Genomic DNA, 8,137 nt, shown 5'->3' with positions numbered 1-8,137 from the left:
ACTCATCTTTTTTTACGGCTGCATAGTATTCCATGGTGTATATGTGCCACATTTTCTTTATCCAGTCTATCACTGATGGGCATTTGGGTTGGTTTCAGGTCTTTGCTATTGTAAACAGTCCCGCAATGAACATATGTGTGCCTGTGTCTTTATAATAGAATGATTTATAATCCTTTGGGTATATATCTAGCAATGGGATTGCTGGGTCAAATGGTGTTTCTATTTCCAGATCCTTGAGAAATCGCCACACTGTCTTCCACAATGGTTGAACTAATTTACACTTCCACCAACAGTGTAAAAGTGTTCCTATTTCTCCACATCCTCTCCAGCATATGTTGTCTCCAGGTTTTTTAGTGATCACCATTCTAACTGGAGTGAGATGGTATCTCAATGTGGTTTTGATTTGCGTTTCTCTAATGACCAGTGATGATGAGCATTTTTTTCATATGTTTGTTGGCCACATAAATGTCTTCTTTTGAAAAGTGTCTGTTCATATCCTGCACCCACTTTTTGATGGGGTTGTTTTTTTTCCTTGTAAATCTGTTTTACCTCTTTGTAGATTCTGGATATTAGCTTTTCGTCAGATGGGTAGACTGCAAAAAATTTTTTCCCATTCTGTTGGTTGCTGGTTCACTCTAATGATAGTTTAATTTGCTGTGCAGAAGCTCTTAAGTTTAATTAGATCCCATTTGTCTATTTTGGCTTTTGTTGTCATTGCTTTTAGTGTTTTAATCATGAAGTCCTTTCCTATGCCTATGTCCTGAGTGGTATTACCTAGGTTTTCTTCTTGAGTTTTTATGGTGCTAGGTCTTATGTTTAAATCTTTAATTTATCTGGAGTTAATTTTAGTGTAAGGTGTCAGGAAGGGGTCCAGTTTCAGCTTTCTGCATATGGCTAGCCAGTTTTCCCAACACCATTTATTAAATAGGGACTCCTTTCCCCATTGCTTGTTTTTGTCAGGTTTGTCAAAGATCAGATGGTTGTAGTTGTGTGGTGTTACTTCTGAGGCCTCTGTTCTGTTCCGTTGGTCTGTATTTCTGTTTTGGTACCAGTACCATGCTGCTTTGATTACTGAAGCCCTGTAGTATAGTTTGAAGTCCGGTAGTGTGATGCCTCCAGCTTTGTTCTTTTTACTTCGGATTGTCTTCGCTATGTGGGCTCTTTTTTGGTTCCATATGAAGTTTAAGGTGGTTTTTCTCAGTTCTGTGAAGAAGGTCAATGGTAGCTTGATGGGGGTAGCATTGAATCTGTAAATTACTTTGGGTAGTATGGCCATTTTCACTATATTGATTCTTCCTAACCATGAGCATGAAATGTTTTTTCCATCTGTTTGTGTCCTCTCTTATTTCGCTGAGCAGTGGTTTGTAGTTCTCCTTGAAGAGGTCCTTTGCATCCCTTGTAAGTTGTATTCTTAGGTATTTTATTCTTTTTGTGGCAATTGTGAATGGGAGTTTGCTCATGAGTTGGCTCTCTATTTGTCTGTTATTGGTATATAGGAATGCTTGTGATTTTTGCAGATTGATTTTGTATCCTGAGAATTTGCTGCAGTTGCTTATCATCTTAAGGAGATTTGGGGCTGAGACTATGGGGTCTTCTAGATATACAATCATGTCATCTGCAAGCAAACCAATGAGAACAAAGATACAACGTACCAGAATCTCTGGGACACATTTAAAGCAGCGTCTAGAGGGAAATTTGTAGCACTAAATACCCATATGAGAAGTGATGAAAGATCTAAAATTGACACCCTAGCTTCAGATCTTTAAAATATTTTTTTAATATTTTAAATAAATGCTAAACAGATGGAGTCTCGCTCTGTCACCCAGGCTGGAGTACACTGGTGCAATCTTGGCTCACTGGAAACTCTGCCTCCTGAGTCCAAGCGATTCTCCTGCCTCAGCCACACCTGGCTAATTTTTGTATCTTTGGTAGAGATGGGGTTGCCAAATTGGCCAGGCTGGTCTTGAACTCTGGCCTCAGGTGATCCGCCTGCCTTGGCTTCCCAAAGTGCTGGGATTACTGGGATGAGCCACCATACCTGGCCAAGCTTCAGATTTATAATGGCAAAAGTTTCAATAATAAAGATTTTTGTAGCTCTAGCTGTATATTATTTGGAAGTATATATATTTGCTAGGTAAAAATGAGAAATTGATGGATCAAACAAAAACAAACTGAAAATTAAGAAACTGATGGATCCAAACAGGTAAAAATAAGATCTGAATGGTTTTGAATGCTCTTCAAGTAAGAAGTAAGCCGCCGTCTGTGCTATCACCTTTTGCTTGACTTTGAAATTTCACTTGCATTTGCATTTGTTCTAGCATATACCAAAATTGTGTGTGTGTGTATGTGTGTATGTGTGTGTGTGTGTGTGTGCACACACGTGTTTGAGGCAGAGTCTTGCTCTGTCACCCAGGCTGGAGTATAGTGGCTCGATCTCCGCTCACTGCAACCTCTGCCTCCCACATTCAAGCAATTCTCCTGCCTCAGCCTCCCGAGTAGCTGGGATTGCAGGCACATGCCACTACATTCAGCTGATTTTTGTATTTTTAGTAGAGACAGGGTTTCATCATGTTGGCCAGGCTGGTCTTGAACTCCTGACCTCAAGTGACCTACCCGCCTCAGCCTCCCAGAGTGCTGGGATTACAGGTGTGAGCCACTGCGCCTGGCCCAGGATGATTTTTGTTAGTATGTAACACAGCCTCTTTAAGCTCACTGAAACCAGTGGTATCCATGTCCTCCTGTTTCCTTGAAGGTGATGATGTTTAGCTTTTGCCTTTCTTTTTATGCCACCAGCAGCACTGTCTCCAGCAGAGTGTTTCTGTGGGAGTGTCCTCACCCTAATTATCATCAAGGATTATGATAGGCAAAACACAGAATCAGAATATGGTGGTGTTTAAGTAGAACCAAAATAAATAAAAGTTAATTATAGCCCAGGAGACTATTATTAATGATAAACAGGAGAACATGAGTCTGGCGGAGCACTCCAATAAAACCACGTTGCTCCCAAAGAACAGCTTGTCTCCTTTTTATGGTGATGATTTCTACTTTCAATTTGCTTATGACAGTATTATGTGAAATACTAATCGTGTTCCAAGATAACCAATCACATTACACCAACTTTTTTGCGTAGGAAGAGCTCCTATGTTTAGGTGCTGTTTATTCTGATATTCTAATGCCTGAGAGCAGGGTCAGCAAACGACAGCCCTCACCTGGTTTTTTAAGATAGGTTGTTTTGGAATACAGCAGTCTTAAGTTCATTCAGGCTACTCTAACAAAATACCATAAACGGAGTGGCTTATAAACAACAGAAATGTATTTCTTACAGTTCTGGAGGCTGGAAAGTTCAAGATCAAGGTAGTCTGATGTCTGGCGAGGGCCCACTTTCTGGCTCACAGGTGGTGCTTTCTTACTGTGTCCTCACGTGGTTGAAGGGCAAGAGCCTCTCAGACTTCTATAAAGGCGCTGATTCTATTCGTGAAGGCTTCACCTTCACGACCCAATAAGCTCCCCAAATTCCCATGTCCTAATACCATTGCCTTGGGGTTAGGATTTCAACACATGAATTTTGTGGGGACACAAACATTCAGACCATAGCAACAGCCATGCCTATTCATATATGTATTGTCTATAGGTGCTTTCACACTACAACAGCAGACTTGAGTATTTGTGACTGAGACCTTATGGTCTGTAAAGGCTAAAATATCTACTGTCTGGCCCTTTAAGAAATTGCCAAGCCAGTCATAGACCAGCACACTATCTCGCTGAACTTCCTTCAGTGATGGATGTGTTCTGCTTTTGTGCCATCCCATGTTAACCACTGGTCACATACACTAATAGTTATTTGAGCACTTGGAATGTGGTTAGCACAACTGAAAAACTAGATTTCAAATTTTATTTCATTGTAATTAATTCATATTTCAATGCTAAACAGCCACATGTGGCTAGGGGCCAGAGCATTGAATAGCACAACCTCAGAGGTACCAGCATTAAGTGGAAGAACCTTCAGCTCTGTGACTCACAAATTTTCTCACTCATTCCGGAAACCTTTGTTGAGGCCCAAGTATGTGTCAGCACTGGTCAGTTCTTACTGTGTGTATGTACATGTGCACACATGAGTGGTAAAATAACATAACAAAATTTACCATTTTAGCCGTTAAGTGTTTAGTTCAGTGGCGTTAAGTACATTCACATTGTTGTGTGGACATCACCATGTGTTGAGTTCTTGACATTCATAGTCTATGCCCTGAATGGGGCTCACCATGTAGTGAGGAAATCCTGACACAACGTGGCAAGCACAGTGATGAAGGCGCCACCACAGAGACCCAATCTTAAGGGAAGAAGGAATGTTCAGCATTTTGACAGTAGGAATCGATGCCATAGAAAGTACTTGTAGCCTCGGTCTGAAAGTAAGCTATGAAGGGAATAGGTTGAGATGCCTTAAAGAGTTTAACAGATTCTAGCATCTGGACTCCTCTCTAGCTACATCCTCGTAAGGCCTCTGAAAGCAGGATTTATTTAATCTTTAGATATTCTGTAATAGTTTTATCAGGTGGTTGGAAAAAGTGAATGCATTTCCAAAGTTGGACAATTTACTTCTCACTTATATTTAGGTTCCAGTTCAAAATATATATAAATAAATACATTAATATATTTCCAATCTCTGGAGCAGACATTCAGAATAAGTAATATGCACAATTATGGTAATGAGCTGACTGAGAACATGCCCCACACAGGTATGCTTTTTAAGTTCCTATTGCTATCACAGAGTTGTATTTTATAAATTAATTTGATTCCAAGGCTATTTCAAAGACAATCAGTAGCTGCTTTTGAAATTGCCCACTCTCTGAGACTTTTTTCCTGGGTTCCACTTCTGTCTTCATCCTGTTTAGGTTTCCCAAAAATTTCAAAACATCTTCATGGAGCAACAGAGAATGCAAATATTTCCAGACTATGAAGCTGCAATGGCTAAAGCAGATAATTTGGGTTTGGCAGGACCCAGTATGACCCTGAAAAGGAGAGCCAACTGGATTTCCTTCATAAAGGTAAAGAGACTCGTGGTGATAGTCATCTGTCAGTGATGTCAGCAGTGTCACAGTGTCGTCTAAGCAGGTCAGGCAGCCTGGCAGCAGCAGGTTTATGTGGTCCCTGTTGTCCCTCTCCTTAGTGCCCTCAGCAGACCGTCCTCTTCAACTAGGGGAGATGCTTTCCTGTCCTCAGGGGAGGCAACTCCGAGAACCTGGCTTTGTGAGCCACAGTCTCCCAGCTCTTTGCCTGCCTTGGCTCTATGTTGAAGTTCGCTATGCCAATCTTCCTTCTCTGAAGGTTCTCCAGATGCCTGTACCCCACTCTAATGGGCCCAAACTCCCTGCTTATTGCTAATGATCTCAGATACTTGGCAAGAACTAAGCTTAATATCCAAGGGTGTAATTGACTTGTGTAAATCCAACTGTTGAGTCAAAAACTATTTGATACATAGTGTATGTCAGGTATGGCCCTTTGTGCTGAAGATAACACAATTCACAAACAATATGCAAGTAAGCAAACTAAATAAGATTGTTTTAGGTGGTGCTAGGTATGATCAATTCTCATTATTCGAGGTAGTTTTGTTCTAGAAAGTCATCATGAACACTGAGTGAGCAAATATTGAATTGTCACCCCTAGGGGAAATAGGGTTCGTTCCTGTGAACCTCTTGTCTGAACACTTATCAATACATAACTATTTTACGTGTGTTTCTGTTGAAAGACATCTTATTTTAAATATATTGTTGATTTATTAGCATTGAACTAATGACTAACAGCACTATAAATTCATGCCCAAATGAACCTTATCTAACACATGTATTTTTTCCAAAAGGCACAGAACACAGTCTTCTTATGCTTAGGAACTTTAGACATTACTTTGGCACTACACATGGGGACCATTTTCAACAGTCAAATTACCACCAAAAAGCACAAAAATGTGAAGAATGTAGTTCTAAGGGACCATGAAAAGGATCCTTGTTTGTAATATGTGAGCAGAAACAAGAAGGCCAAGTGTTGCCTTGTTCAAACTTAGTTGGGAATATGCCCACTAGGTAACTCAAATTTTCACCTGCACACACCTATGAGTGACTGTGAAAGCTCTACTAGTATTGAGTTTTGGGTCACAAAAAAATGTTAGATAGCAGGCAAAAGCACAAATGTGGAATCCACAAACAACAAGGATTGCTTGTATTATGAAAAAAAGGAAAATCTTGTATGATTATTTTAGTCTATTCAGGCTGCTTTACCAAAATACCATAAACTGGGTAGCTTATAAAGAACAGAGATACATTTCTCACAGTTCTAGAGGCTGGGAAGTCCAAGATTAGGGGGCCAGCATGGTCAAGTTCTGAAGGGTCCTATTCCAGGTTGCAGACTTCTGACTTCTCCCTGTGTCCTCACATGGTGGAAGAAAAAAACCAAGCTCGTCCAGGTGTGGTGGCTCATGCCTAAAATCCCAGCACTTTGGGAGGCCAACGTGGGCGGATCACGAGGTCAGGAGATTGAGACCATCCTGGTCAACGTGGTGAAACCCTGTCTCTACTAACATACAAAAATTAGCCGGGCGTGGTGGCACATGCCTGTAGTCCCAGCTACTTGGGAGGCTGAGGCAGGGGAATCGCTTGAATCTGGGAGGCGGAGGTTGCAGGGAGCAGAGATCGCACCACTGCACTCCAGCCTGGCAAAAAAGTGAGACTTCATCTCAAAAAAAGAAAAGAAAGAAAGAAAAAAATCAAGGTCTCTCAGGCCTCTTTTGTAAGGGCATGAATACTATTCATGAGAGCTCTACCATCATGATCTCATCACATCCCCAAATTTTATCACTAATGCCATCACCTTGGGGTTAGGTTTCAACATTTAAATTTTAGAGGAACACATTCAGACCATAGCAGTGAATAAAGATAGACTGAGACAAATCAAAGATCACTCCTAGGTCCATCTAGTGCTTGAGGAACACGGTAGTCCATGTAAGGGAAGCCTGACTTTCTGTTTTAGATTGTTGCACTTGACATTCAAGTATAGATATGAAAGGAGTAGTTGGATATAATAGGCTGGAATTTAGGGCTGAGATATAAATTTGAGTGTTAATGGTATTTACAGCAACAGAACTGATTTTTGAAATCCAGTTTATTAATATAAAATATTTTTTTGAGATGGATTCTTGCTTTGTTACCCAGGCTGGAGTGCAGTGGCACAATCTCAGCTCACTGCAACCTCTGCCTACCAGGCTCAAGTGATTCTCCTGCCTCAGCCTTCCAAGTAGCTGGCACTACAGGTGTGGGCCACCACCCCCAGCTAATTTTTGTATTTTTTTTTAGTAGAGACAGAGCTTCACCATGTTGGCCAGGATGGTCTCCATCTCCTGACCTTGTGATGTGCCCACCTCAGCCTCCCAAAGTGTTGGGATTACAGGCGTCAGCCACCGCTCCCGGCCATGAAAGCTGTTTTAAATGTAGTGTCACAAGGAGTCTGTGGGTGAACTTCTCTTGCCCTGTAAATAAAGTGCAATGACCAACTCTGATGGTTTTGGGGTCCCTGCTGCTTGTGGTTGGTATAGTGTCGTTCCAGACGCATTTCATAGGCAAGGCATTAACAGGAACTGGTGCTTCTGTCTCCTTCAGTGAATTTGTGAACCCATGAAGACCCTTTCCAAAACCTCACTAGTCCTAGCCAATCTAGCAACCGTGGCCAGATATCATTTCAGAAGGTCCTTGAATCTCTTTGCTTGCAACTTTTATTGAGAATCATTCTGTTATGTTGTAACTTTATGTGAACATGTTTGTCCCCTAGATCAAGCCAAAATATGATCCGTGGCAAAAGAAGCTTTTGACTAAATTAAAAGAATGGAGAAGAACAGATGTGTTATTGTAACTCCAGGAAGTTTTTCAAGGTGAGAAAATAACCAAGTTTCCATGTAGATAAGATTTTTGCTAAAATCATTCTCAAAATATGGAATTTTTCTTTCCCTTTTTAAAAATGTTATCTTGGATTCACTGTGATTGTTTTATTTGAAACTTTCTTTCCTTCCTTCCTCCTTTCCTTCCTTCCTTCCTCCCTTCTTTCCTTCCTTCCTTCCTTCCTTCTTTCCTTCCTTCCTTCCCTCCCTCCCTCCCTC

General features: G+C 41.0%; 1 long non-coding RNA gene across 1 annotated transcript in view; it reads left to right on the top strand.

The window, feature by feature from the left end:
• Positions 1-8,137, top strand: part of LOC116549485 — a 35,067-nt gene that overhangs the window by 8,026 nt on the left and 18,904 nt on the right. Inside the window, exon 3 of the long non-coding RNA XR_004267898.1 lies at positions 7,813-7,912. This is a non-coding gene — a long non-coding RNA (uncharacterized LOC116549485). The remainder of the gene's footprint in view (positions 1-7,812; positions 7,913-8,137) is intronic.

Source organism: Sapajus apella, unplaced genomic scaffold, assembly GCF_009761245.1.
Source record: "Sapajus apella isolate SASKATOON/1434 unplaced genomic scaffold, GSC_monkey_1.0 scaffold6, whole genome shotgun sequence".
Taxonomy (NCBI): domain Eukaryota; kingdom Metazoa; phylum Chordata; class Mammalia; order Primates; family Cebidae; genus Sapajus; species Sapajus apella.
The sequence above is the reverse complement of the archived record's forward strand: the minus strand, read 5'-3'. Positions and strand labels throughout refer to the sequence as shown.